We start from the raw sequence: 14,431 nt of genomic DNA, 5'->3' as shown, positions 1-14,431 counted from the left end.
AGTGGACAAACAATGTTCTTCTATCTTTGACCATAGACTCTGTAACCACCCTTAGAGCATACAGATGGGGAGCAAGGAAGTTTAGAATATACCCACATATACAGAGATAAGTGCAGGGAATTAAATCATGAACCTTGGACTATTCTCAAGGGAGAGAAGTCACAGGAAGTGATGCTGTGTCTAATCTTGCACATGGTTCTTACTTTCTTTTGACATGTTACACTATCAGCATTAATGATGCTTCTCTTTGGAGCTAAGTGATTTCAGCAAAACTATGGGTCAAGAGGCTCAGATTGTTTCCAGTTTGGGTTGCAGGACACTCCCCCGGGAGAGACTCCCTCCTGTTGTTTTGGAAAGTCCTGGATATTATTTACATTGTGTCACCTGCTGAGAAGCTATGAGATGCCCATGCTGCTCTCCTGCCTTCTTCAGGGTATTAGAGATCTGTCCTCTGCAGGGACTCAGCAGTATGGGTATACAATCAGCTGGCAGGGTAATCAACTGCTCACAGTAGGTACCCTGGACAGTGAGCTGACATTGCCATCAACCGAAAATAAGATCCTGAAGACAACAAAATGAGCTCTCTCATAAGAAAGTGTCTGAAGGCCATCAGTCAAACTCAGAGATGCCAGACTGGACACAATAGCATGGACGCCTGTGCCAGGATGGCCTGGGCCATTCCTGGTGAGAGGTGGAAGTGGTACATGGGAAGACAGTGTGTCATTCTTTTTGATGACAGAGGTGATAATAAGAGAAGGGTTAAGTGTCCTTAGGCTTGTATCTAATTGGGTAATCAGTATTAGCAAGTGTCTCTAGTCATTTACAAAGCTAAAGGCCTCTGGCTTTATAAAAGCCCTCTTCCCGCATTAAAAGAAGTCGAGAACCATGCTGGAAGGCGAACTTCTCTGTCTTGTATCTCTGTTCGCTGTGAACTACTCTTCCCATCATTCACACTTCTTTCCTAACTCCATTCTTTACTACTTGATTCCAAATGGCTTCCAAACCAACCTTCTTCAGGAAGCACTGGAAAGTCCAGAGGCCCAGAGCTGTGACCATTAGTTTTAGGCATTGGAGGATGTCTTAGTTAGGGTTTCTATTATTGTGAAGAGACACCATGATCATGACAATTCATATAAAGGAAAATATTTAACTGTGGCTGGCTTACAGTCCAGAGGTTTAGTTTGTTATCATTGTGGTAGGTGGCACACAGGCAGACATGGTGCTGGAGAAGGAGCTAAGAGTTCTACATCTTTGTTGTTGTTGTTGTTTTTCGAGACAGGGTTTCTTTGTGTATTTTTGGTGCCTGTCCTGGATCTTGCTCTGTAGACCAGGCTAGCCTTGAACTCACAGAGATCCACCTAGCTCTGCCTCCCAAGTGCTGGGATTAAAGGCATGCGCCACCACCACCTGGCTGTGTTCTACATCTTGATCCTCAGGCAACAGGAAGTGAACTGAGTGCTACATTATACTTGGCTTGAGCATAGGAAACCTCAAAGCCCGCCCCCACAGTGACGCACTTCCTCCAACAAGGCCATGCCTACTCCAACAAAGCCACACCTCCTAATAGTGCTATTCCCTATGGGGACCATTTTCTTTCGAACCCCCACAGACGCTTTTTGGGATTTTAAGCCATCTTTGCATATTAGTGATGAAAATGGGAAAAAGCACAAGGTTTTTAAAAGATGTAAAGAGACACCAGTGTGTGCAGTTGTTGGGTCTCTATTACTGCTGTTGAGTATCATTTGAGACTTTTCCTCTATTCTTATTATTCCTTTGGTTCTGGGAACTAGATGCTTTCAGGATGATCATTACTCTGCTCTGTCTCCATCTCCCTTTCTCACTAGTCTCTGATAACACTCACGACCCATGGAGGAGACATTCTTGAGCTGGGCCTTGTCTACTGAATTGCCTTTCAGTGTTGTATGGAAAACAAATGTGACCCCTGAAGTTTAAATGGCACCGTGGTTGGATAATGTCAAACAATTAAAGTCAAGTATTTTTCCAGGGAGCATAATTAAGAGCCAATGTGACTGTGAACATTTGGGTGCAGAGCTTGACCAGAAAAGAGGGTCTTGGTGTAGGAAGGTAGAATTCCTTCTCCCCTCAATGCAGAGAAAATGTTTTTCCAATGCCACCGGCCATCAGGACTGAATATGATCATGATCCGCTTTCTCAACAAGAGAAAGTGCAGCCTCCATATTCATCATTTCTGGAGTCATGCTTCCTGCTGTGGCCTCATTCCATCAAAAAGTCTCTTTCTTATTCATAGAGATGTGCAGGGTGCAGTGGGGACATTGGATCCTTGGATGTAAAGATCATTGTTGTGATGGTCTACCTAGAAGTTCTCAGTGTTCATATATATTAAGCTTAACAAGAATAACAATTCTGGAATGGAAGTTTTAGGATGAAATAACAAAAACAACCATGTTCACCTTCCATTGTCTGTTGTCCTGACTAGAACCTGAGGTCATACATGTGCTTACACACATGCATACACATATCCATACACATACATACCACACACAGACACATAGACACACATATACACACACACATATATATACACACATACACATACATACTACACACACATACATATACATATGGTGGTATTGTGTTCCCCAAAATATTGTGCACCCTAATAAACTTATCTGGGGTCAGAGAACAGGACAGCCACTAGATACAGAGGCTAGAAAATGATGGCACTCAGACCTTTAATCCTATTACTTGGGAGGCAGAGATCCATCCGGATCTCTGTGAGTTTAAAGCCACACTGGAAACAGTCAGGCATGGTGACACACACCTTTAATCCCAGGAAGTAAGCCTTTAATCCCAGGAGTGATGTCAGAAAGCAGAAAGGTATATAAGGCATGAAAACCAGGAACTAGAAGCATTTGGCTGGTTAAGCATTCAGGCTTTTGAGCAACAGTTCAGCTGAGATTCATTTGGATGAGGACTCAGAGGCTTCCAGTCAGAGGAAACAAGATCAGCTGAGGAACTGGAGAGGTGAGGTAGCTGTGGCTTGTTCTGCTTCTCTGATCTTCCAGCATTCACCCCAATACCTGGCCTCAGGTTTGATTTTATTAATAAGAACTTTTAAGATTCATGCTACATATACATACAGTACATATCACATACAGGTGCACACATAAACACACATATACATATACATACACATACATACCACACACACATATATATACATGCATATCACATACACTTACACACATGCACAAACACACCACAGAACACTGAGTGTTGAACACCAACCTTCCGAGCTCTAGCTTCACAAGACTCAACATAAGTGCTCTCTTTTTTAGCATGGTCAGTAATTTATGCACCTGCGGCATGATAATAATTCTGCAGCATAATTCCCCACTTAGAAATATGTAACACTCTGTATTAAAAAAAAAACACAGACTGGCTCACTGAATATGCATGCTTTAGTGTTCTATTGTGCATCTTTCCATCATTTAGTGTGTCAGATAAAAATTACTGGAAACATTTATTTTCAAAAAATCACTGTGTTATTCTTCGTAACTCCAACATTAAATCTAGAAATTTATTCTGCTATAAATTGGTTTATTAATAATATTGCCTATAGCCTTTAATCTACTTTAGAACGTCTTAGAAATCAGTACTGATATTGTTAGTAATACATATTCATTTGTGCTGTTTAAAAGGTTTGAAAAATTAGCTGCAGATGGCTTCATGTTTATGGATGTCCACACATACTTTGCAATAGTTAGTGAGCATTAGTTTGGAGGGGGCTTTAATATGACAGGTAGATGAGATGCAGTAGAGTGTGGAAATCTATGCCTCGGTTCCCAGGTGTCCCCCTCCTCCATCTCCTTATTGATCACTCAGTCAACAGCAGCACTCACTAACTCTGCATTGAATACTGCGAGAGACTTTGCTTTAATACTAATCCATAGCATGGTTCCTACCCTTGGGGACTGCAGCAGGGTTGGATAGTGAGATTAAGTCATGAGGCCATACGGTGGGTCATATGTGGAACATGATTAGTGTTGGAGACCATGGCCACTTAAGGAGGTCAGGAAAGGTGCCATGGGCTTAGAGAGCAGGTAGGATCTGTAGAGGAGGAAAGCAAGAAGGAATGTCAGGCACTTAACCAGAAGAACAGATGGAAGTAGAGGCTGAGAATGAAGAATGGATGATGGAACCATGATGGGACATGTCCTTCTGTGGAAGACAGCATGTAGAGTGTGATAAGGGATAAACTCATTTGCACACAGTAGGACCATGATATAGAAACCACCTAACATATTTGCCCAACAAAAAACAGGATGGCTACTGTGCTGGCTAGTCTTATGTCAGCTTGACACAAGCTGGAGTCATCTGAGAGGAGGGGCCTCAATTAAGAAAATGCCTCCACAAGATCAGCCTATAAGTAGGCCTGTAGGGCATTTTCTTAAGTAGTGATTGATGGGGGAGGGCCCAGCCCATTGTGGGTGGTGCCATCCCTGGGCTGGTGGTCCTGGGTTCTTTGAGAAAGTAGGCTCAACAAGCCATGCGGAATAAGCCAGAAAGCAGCACTCCTCCATGGCCTCTGCATCAGCTCCTGCCTCCAGGTCGCTGCCCTGTTTGAGTTCCTGTCCCGATTTCCTTCAGTGATGAACAGTGATATGGAAGTGTAAGCCAGATGAACCCCTTTCCCCCTGAGCTGCTTTTAGTCCTAATGTTTTGTCAGCAATGGTCATCCTGAGCAGGCCAACTACAAATACAGAATGATTCCTTTTTGGGGCTCATCTTAGGGGAAGTGATTTGGGAGTGAGGGAGGAACTTCATAAAACAAACATCTAAAAGGCAATTCCTAGTGGGTTCAGGCACAGGATTATGGCTCACTTGTGTTGGATTTTCCCACAGAGCCTCTGGTGTCTGTTCATATTGTTTGCATTTATTTATGTATTTGTTTATTTTTGTTTTGCTTGGGAGTAGAACTCAAGGCAGTGCTCTTCCTCTGTGCTCATCCCCAGGCCTTCCATTCTTATTAAAAATAACACAAAAAACCAAAACAACAACAAAACCCCAGTCTTTCTGTATGCACATAATTGTAATGAGCAGAACAATAGAATTTTGCATCCTTCTCTTTTCACATAAAAAGACAGAGTTTTAGCTGGGTGGTGATAGCACATGCCTTTAATCCCAGCTCTTTGGAGGCAGGTAGATCTCTGTGAATTTGAAGCTAGCCTGGTCTACAGAGCAAGTTTCAGGACAATCAAGGCTATGCAGAGAAACCCTGTCTTAAAAACACACAAACAAAAGCCAAACAACAAAAACAGCAAAAAAAACCAACCCGAGTTTTCCTGACTCCCACAGTGTTTATAAGCAGGACTCTTAATGGATACAAAGTCTCGCAGTGAGTCATTTTAAAGAGGCTGCCAACCCAATGGAGTTTTATTGAACATGTACATTGTCACGAGAGACAATGCCACAAAAGACATGATAGATGTGTGACTTTTTCTTTTAGCTTCTGTTGACTTACTTGCTGAGCACACACACTCTGGAGTGTGGTGATGGCACCAGAGTGGGAAACCTGTGGTACTTTGTATGGGATCACAGACTGTTCTCTACAGCTGCACGGACTGATGAGCCACCAGCAGAAAACGAAACACCATGTTTCTTTCAAACAAACAAACAAAGCTAGAAGAGGAACATGAAAGGGATGAGAAAAAAAAGCAGTTGGTAGGGGAAGGGCAAGGGAAGGAGAAGTAGGAGGAAGACAGAGAGCCGCTGTGATGGAGAGAGGAGACGAGTGTGGGGTGCTGGGAAGTCCTGGCTGACAGTGAAGGTGCCTCTTGAGGTCTTTGATTCTCCACACTGTTAGCTGAACTCTCCCAAGGGCTGGGAGTTCATGGGAGGGCCAGATATTACAGTTCCTCCTCCACCCACAGCTCTGGCCACCAGCTGAAGCCTTGTTTCTTTCAAAGACTCATCCCTTAAGAACTCTACAATGTTTTTGGTTCTATCTGTGGGTCACCGAGGTGGGGGATCCTTATGAAGGCTTGCTGCATTTTCCTGGCTCCCCTTCTTGCCTCTTCACTATCAGCCCTTCCTTGTGCTGGTGTTAGGAGGAGGCCTTGGCTTTGGAGAGGGGTCCCCTATGCCCGGTCATTGTAAATGCCCACACATCACAGCTGAGGAGAGAGCACACAGATACAGTGTTGCTATTTTTTTACATTGCAGTAAAGTTGCAATGTCAAGACTACACAGGAGCCCTCGGCTCCATTAACTGGGAAGAGTTCAGGCACAGAATGTGCCCAGGTGATGAGCACTGGCCCAGTGTTTCACATTTTTCTAGTCTTGGGTGTACTGTTTCATTAACACAAGTGTAAGCCATCATGAAATGTTGGAGGGACCAAAGAAATATGGGTTGTAAGAACTATCCCTGTCTGTCTGTCTATCTATCTAACTCTCTATGTATTCCCCTCTCCCAGAATGAGCTGGAGGTCCGAGCAGCAGAGACTTGGCCTCGTCTCCTTGGCGATCCCATGCTCCCGCCCCTATGACTTGCAATCTCACTGCATTTCCCGGGACACTGTCAGCTCAGGGAAGCATCGTCCAGATTCCCAAGCTCCTCTGTCCTCTCCACCATACTTGACGCTCTGTTAACTTTACTTTTCTTTAGTGTAACTGTCATTACTAGGGTTATTTTTCCCCAATCTCTTGCCCTCAGGGCTCTAGAACTGCACTCGCCATTGTTACCGGTGCCCACAGCAGAGGCTGGCATGGGTTGGTACAGTTGATCCCTAGTATCCTGGATTCTGTACCTGTGGCTTCAGCCAATGTTCTATCAAAACTATTCAGGAAGAAATGACATCTGATGTTTTTCCTTGTAATTATTCATGGGGCAATACAGTATAATAAGTATTGCTGCATATTTCAATTGTGTCAGGTGTGATAAGTAATCCAGGGTTGATTTAGCATCCTAGGGGAATACATATCATATGTAGATTATATGCAAATTTCATGCTTTTAATATAAGGAATCTGTGCCTCTGCAGATATTGATGTCAATGGGGTCCACAGAGCCATCTCTCCTGCCTATGGAGGGACAACTGTGCTCAAGAAGTATTTGTGGAACTAATGAATTAAAATCATTGATCTTTTGACTCAAAAACAGAAAAATAATTTCAAGAGCAATCATGCTTAAAGTGGTATTCAGGCATCTAGGAGTAATGTCTCAGTCTAAACAAAGACAGAGTATTGAATGAGGGTCATGTGAATCGTACTTCAGCCTAGACATTCTATTGTGTACCCAGCCAAACATCTCCCTTTCCTACAAGTAGTTATTCATCATCCTCATGTGCCTGGCTAAGAGGGCTTTCATGGGAGACTGAAGCCACAGATGTGGAAGCTCCAGCTTCTGAGAGTAGGTAAGTGGGGCAGTTGGTGATGGCTGAGCTGTCATTCACACTGAGCCAGACAAGGATGAGTTGAAACTGGAATTAGAGTGTAGGGAGAGCTTTGTTCCTGCTTCTTCTCTCTCCTTTCAGGCCACAGCCACATCATCTCATATCAACTTGGTCTTTCCTTTGAAATGATCTGAGCTAGAAGATGGGAATTGATAGACAATGATCTGCCTCCTTCACAAAGTATGGTGATCCTGGCCATCCACAGGAGCTTGATTAAGTGCAACGTGCAGGTCTGGTGAAGACACCTGACACACAGGCATCACTGGAAATGTGAACAGTGGTCAGTGGCTCCTTCTCCTTTCTCACTGTGGTCTCCCATCCACAGCTATTCTGCACACAGGAAAAGAATGCGCAGGTTATAGATTCCATTCACAAATTTTTCCTAAAGTAACTTGACATCGAGTCTCATTCTTGGGTCTTTAGAATATGAGGATCTCCTGAAGGAAATTTCATTCATTTCTGGGATGAGATATGAAGCCAGATTTTTTTGGAGGGATCTACATGTTCTGACAATCCTAGGTGCACACACTGCTTGCAACAATGGACAGTTTCCCCATCTGCCTTGTGTGTGTATTCAGGGTGTCCTTGGAACTCTGTTTACCATGGGCATGATGGCTGTAGTCTACTTCCTACTGCCGAGTACAGCAAGGGATTAGTGTACCCTCTCCAGGCCCAGGGCTCAGGGAGCCTCCCAGGATGCTGTGGATATGGCTCTGTGTAAATAAAGTTCTGATTGGCCAGTGGCCAGGCAGGAAGTATAGGCGGGACAAGAGAGAAGAGAATTCTGGGAAGTAGAAGGCTGGAGAGACACCGCCAGCCGCCGCCATGAGAAGCAACATGTAAAGACACTGGTAAGCCACAAGCCATGTGGCAAAGTATAGATAAGCAGAAATGGGTTAATTTAAGATAGAAAAAGTAGATAACAAGAAGCCTGCCACAGCCATACAGTTTGTAAACAATATAAGTTTCTGTGTACTTTCTTGGTTGGGTCTGAGCGACTGTGGGACTGGCGGGTAAGAGAGATTTGTCCTGACTGTGGGACTGGCAGGAAAACTCTAACTACACCAGGAGGAAGCAGTCTCCCATGTATTTGCTGTGTGGCAGGTGGAAAAGAGAGCAGCTATATCCAGAAGAGCACCTGGTTTTTACCTAATCGCTAAACACTGAAGCCAAAGGTGGAGGCAGAGGGACATGTGTGACAAATAGGGAGATGTTTGTTGTATTTCTTACGATTGGAGATGACACAGAATTTAGTGTGTATTTGCTGCATGGCTGACCACCCCAACAGTCTTTGTGGAACCTGCCACTGTCAGAGCAGCATGTTGTTACTCTTCTGGGTCAGTCATTCCCAGAAGACCTGCCAGGTATGTGATGGAGCCCAAGAAGGTCAGAGCCTGGTCAAGTTACCAGACTGTGTGGGTGACCTACCTGGTTAAAGGCAAAGCCAAATACGGTTATTTTAAGGCACTAAATATGTTAATGACTGATAGACCAAGGGTCAGGATGGTCAGTGGTTCAAAATTTGGCAGAATTTGAGAACTCATTTCTACCCAGCAATCTGGGAGAGAATATGGCAGTGTGAGTGGGTCTGGCTGAAATATCCTATAACCAAAGAGGTAAGCAGCTTGCTGCCAGATACTATAATTCAGCTTCTTTCATAGGAGTGTGGTAAGTGTGGATCTGAGACCTGAGAAACATACTGGAATGTTCCAGGCATACCTGTTGAAATATCCATATATCCACATTCTTTCAAAAAATTTGTGTGTGTGTATATGTGTGTGTGTGTGTGTGTGTGCACTCAGGTGTATTTGTGTGGGTATGTGCATGTGGGAGTGCTGGTGTCAATGGATTCTAGAAGAGGAAGTTGGGGTCCCCTAGAGCTGGAGTTAAAGTGGTTATGAGTACCTGATGTGGGTTCTCAGAACTGCTCTTAGGTCATCTGCAAGAACAGTACATGCTCTTAACCACTGAGCCATCTCTTTGGCTCTGGGATCCAAGTTCTTGTGTCTCATGGTAAAGGACTGCACCAGGGACACACAGGTAGACATAACAGAGACAGTTTAAGAAAGGGAAAGTACTCCCAAGAATGAGACAGGGCCAATGAGCTTGGGGAAGGCATTCACCCAAAAGAGGTAGGCCACTAGCATCCTGACCTTCCACATTGACATAGCTCCCACCTCTTCCATATTTGTATATCAGGGGCTTTTCTTGTGGAAGCTTTAACTGGTATGTGGAGCTGGGGTGGGGACGGGCTTCCATCCAGTCTCTCTCTGCTCACGGCTCTCTCTCGTCTTGAGTCAGGTTTCGAGTCTCTATTCTCTTCTGCAGGAACATGTCTAGGTTCTGGCTCAAGTGGTGAGGCAAAGGCAAGCTGGACTGTCTCTGGACTCTGCTTCAGTTCTGGCTGCAGCAGAGATGGGGAGAGACAAGCTTTGGGGATCAGATCCCTAACAATTTAGGTAGGAGATGTTACCAAGCTGGGAATACAGTGACATGGAGACTCCAGTCACGAGGATACAATGCTCACACATTATTGTCTTCGCTGGGTGATCCAATACTCCTTTCTGGTGCTATAGAATCCAGTCATACCAGTGACTGGGTGATACCTGGAGAATAAGAAAGACTGGATTCCGGAAGGTGGCCCCTTGGCATCCATCACTGGGATTCTGAAAGATTCCCATTTACCTTAGTGTTTATCATTTTGGGTCCTGATGTTGAGGGCTTGGTGGCTTTTGCTCAGAGCACTTTGGTGTGTGTGTGAAGTGTTCTTAATTAATTTCACAGATGACAAGCTTCCACTCAGTGGCCCCCTTCTGCTTTTCTCTTTCTGGAAGCTTTGTGCTTATCTGATTTCCTCTGTGGTTTGATTTGGAAATGTTTTGGAAACACGTCATGGGAAGACTCTCATTTGTAATATTTTAAAGTTAGATTCCAGTTCATTGAAAATGTTAATGTTTCCTCAGCTGGCTGAGTTGTTGCATATTTGTTTCTATGTATTTGCTTTGGTTCTTAGTCAGAAAATTTAACCCAGCTGAGTAGGTTTTCTTGCACTGTAAGGTGCAAAGGGGTTGGGCGAAGTAGGACATCAGGCTTGTGATTCCAGGCTGGCCTGCAAATGGCTCCCGCTCCAGCCCCCTCCCGCTCCAGCCCCCCCTTCCGCTCCAGCCCCCCCTTCCGCTCCAGTCCCCCCATGCACCCTCCAGCAGGAGGGAGGACAGGGGCTCTTTGACTTACAGTGCAGTTGGGTCTCCATAAATCCATCCTAAGTAGAAAATAAAGAAGTCACTTGCCTCCCAAGCATCACAGCTTAGCTGCAGTGTCCACATCCAAATGTCTTTCACTCCGTGATCATATGGCTGACCCGGAGCTGAGGCTCTGCTTCTGCCCAGTATCACAGAAGAGTGCAGCATTGTTACACATCACAGGTCCAGGGAAAGAATGAGAGCCAAGATTCCAAGGACACTTTCTACTGACTGCCAATCAAAGTCATGCCATGGTCTAGTTGTGGAGAGTCAATGTTCCAGACCCAGATGCTAGCTGAGCTCCTATCATCGCTCTGTGTTTGACCTAACATCCTTGTGAATAATAGATAACTACTCACAATAGTACATTTTTGGAATGTACAAACAGACCCTCAGCTTCAACCAACCCCAAATCTCAGGTTGTCATGAGATAACACTTGAGGACCATAGCAGAGACTTTCCCCCTTTGCCATCACCTGCCTCCCTACTTAATATTTCCACTTATACATGTTTAAATGTCTTTATTTACAGTTTTATTTGTTCGGTTACTATAAAACTTCAATACAATTGTTATCACACAGGAACATGGCATTTGGGCACTGAAACTCTCTGTTCCAGGGCCATGGTCACTCATATTTGGCTCCAGAACAAACCAGTTCCTGCTCCCTTTGAGGCGAGAGCTGTGTTTTGTGTTGTGCTGTCTGTGTGCACAGTGGGAAATTGTAACAATACATCAAGGTTTGGTGCTTAATGGCTACTTACATTTCTTTTCTTTGACAGTGGTTTTAGTACATTAGAGACACAGCTACTCTAACATGGAGATGGTCTCACAGTAACTAGGTCCTGTTGCTCTCTATCCAATCCTTTTCTGTCAGTACAGCTTTGATTAAGGCAGGCATGCAAGCCAGAGAGACAGAGCATTCCCAATAGGTAAGTCACTTACTGGGGACTTACTGGGGACTTGTATGCTCATACACCACATGGCACTTCCTCTGCCCTGATATGTTGTAGTTCAATGACATTATCTGCCGCATTCTCAGAGGATTTCATTCATTGCTCATCAGTGGGTGGCTGCTGCTTACACAGGATGCTGCCCAGTGCCTCTGAGTAACCTTTTGATAGCCATTGAATGTTGCTCACTGTGTGTGGAAAGATATAGAATTTTAGATCGTTTTTAAAATCCGTAGAATTAACTTTTTCCTTTGGGACTGAAAAGAACCACTGGGCAACACTTTCATCTAGAACAAGAGTCTTTTAATGGCCAGGAAGGAATTCTTGAATGGAAAGACTGGAACTAAGCCTTTAGGAGTAGAAGGGATCTGTTGGGTTCTGATTGCTTATATCCCAAACAGAATTTATTACATGCTTCTGCCTGACCTTCAGCTGGGTACAAAATGAAATGTCAGAATTGATCTCCTCCTTAATTTATGACATTATGACAAGGAACAACAAACCTTTGTTCCCCTGCCTGTCAGAGAAACTGTCCCTGGATTCTCTGCTGAGAGGCATTTTCATATTCTGGGAAAAGTCTCTTGAACATGAGTTTTTTCGGAAGTCATCATAGTGTCTCTAGAGGGAAATGTGCTGTCTGACTGTTTGCAGGAGCAAAAGCACACCTTGTGATTGACAGTGGTCATGGGCAGGGCTCTGAGTTTCAAGGAGAAAAGCAAATGGACTTCTTCAGGTTGGGCTTCGGAGTCCTTCCCCATGACTAGTAAAAACAGCAAAACTGTTATGTGGAAAATGCCAAAGCTGATGGCACTTCTAAAGTGGCCTCATGCTAAAACAACAGCCCTGTTGAAGTCTAAACCAAAAATGCGGTTCTTCTTTGTTAGTTGTTTTACACAGAGGGATGAGCTGAGGAGTGGTTGATTTACTGAAAGTATCTGGATCAAGAAACATGTTTGGAGGTCATGTGATAGGGGGCCATCATTTTTATCACTGGATAATGTAGGCAGAGTTGGTCTTTGCAGCATATGTAGAGGTCTAGAATGTGCTCTCAGAGAGGTGCTGCTTCCAGAGATGGCTTTAAACCTTGGACTCTGCTTTTCCCATTGGTTTAGGGTCTAGTCAGACCTGGGATGTATTTTGTCTAGAAAGTTTCTAGGATCTAGGCTTTCAGTTTCAGTACATCATGTAATATATGCACTTAGCCACATTAATCAGTTGTTCCCATTAAGTTAATGAGAAATTAAATAAATCCAAATAATACTTGCATTGCTTTCTTTGACCTCCCTTCCTTGCACCAAATCAAATTACATTTTAGGCTTTGTGGTGCTGGGGAAGGGAAGCCATGCAGAGAGAAGTAAGAGAGAGGGGCTTATGTCCTGGTGATTCATATCTGCAGAATGGGTTTTCAAAGATAATTTAGGCCAAAGTTAATCTTCAGCATCAATACTCTCCATGAAATTCACATTGTGGAGAAATTCTGCTCGTAGTGAAAAGGGATTGGGTGTGAATGTGTAAGCCCACACAGTCTTTCTCATTGAAGGCAGCTCCACCTGAAGCCTGGCCTTCCAAATCAGTTGCAGGGAAACATGTCCCACTTCTTTTTTTGCCAGGGTAAATGCGAAGAAGGGGAGGTGAGCCTGAGGTGTCTACCCCAGTTCATCCTGAACTGTCTGGCCTTCATTTTCTTTGTGTGGTAGAGTCTGTGTTGTTGCAGTGTTGAATGCGACATGCATCTTTAGAGACATACTTACACTAATGAAGCTTCCCTTTTGTTACAGTAAAACCTTAGAGACAGACTGAACTTCCTCAGAGGAGTTTCTATCTGCCATCTGTAGGAGGCAGGCTGAAGTGCGTCGGTGCTTCCATCTACTGTGTGACCTCTAGAACCTGTGCTGCATGCCCTTGATCTGAGATTGTCTCCCGAAGAGTCTGCCACCCTTCCTTCTTGAACTGAAAATGCTCAGGAATATTATGCCTTACCAACATATGCTTCAGAAGGTACTCACTCCTGAAGTCCTTCTTGCATGGCTAAATATGGGTTCCCTGAATAAGTTCCCATTTTTCTTTCGTTTGTGGAGTGCACATTTGTTCGGAATGATTAATTTCTGAGGATGGAGAACTTCATCCCTTACTCAGGAGGAGCCTTCCTTTCATCTTCTGGTAGGTTTATATTTGTTCTGTCTCCATTTTAGTAACTCGAATGCAATAGAAATACACCTATGTATTGCTACAGAGTAGGTGTGTTCTGTTTAATTGCCCTGTTAGACAGAATAATGATCTCCAAAGGTGTCTGAATCCCACCACGGGAACATATTGATTTAAATGGCCATGGAGGATAAATGAAGATTTCTACTCAGCTAACCTTGAACTAACGCATTATCCTGGCTTGTCGGAGCTGGCCAGAGCAATTTCAAGGGTCCTTTGGTAGTTAGAATGAGAATTGTCCCCTAGAGGCTCATGGAAAAAACTTTTAACTGAGAATTGTCCCCTAGAGGCTCATGGAAAAAACTTTTAACATAGGACCATGTTAAAAACTTGGTCCCGGTCAGTGGTAATATTCAGGAAAGTTTATGAAACTTTTTAGCAGGCAGCCTTGCTAGAGGAAGTAAGTCACTGAATGTGGCGGTTTGAATGTAACTGGCCCCTTTAGACTCATAGGGAGTGTCACTGTTAGGAGATGTGGCCTTGTTGGAACAGATGTAGCATTGTTGAAGGAAGTGTATCATAGTTCATTTCCTGTTGCCTTCAGGTCAAGATGTAGAACTCTCAGCTCCTTATCCAGCATCATGTTTGTCTGAAACTG

This window comes from Onychomys torridus, chromosome 5 (genome assembly GCF_903995425.1).
Source record: "Onychomys torridus chromosome 5, mOncTor1.1, whole genome shotgun sequence".
NCBI classification, from domain to species: Eukaryota; Metazoa; Chordata; class Mammalia; order Rodentia; family Cricetidae; genus Onychomys; species Onychomys torridus.
Note: the sequence above shows the minus strand (reverse complement) of the source record.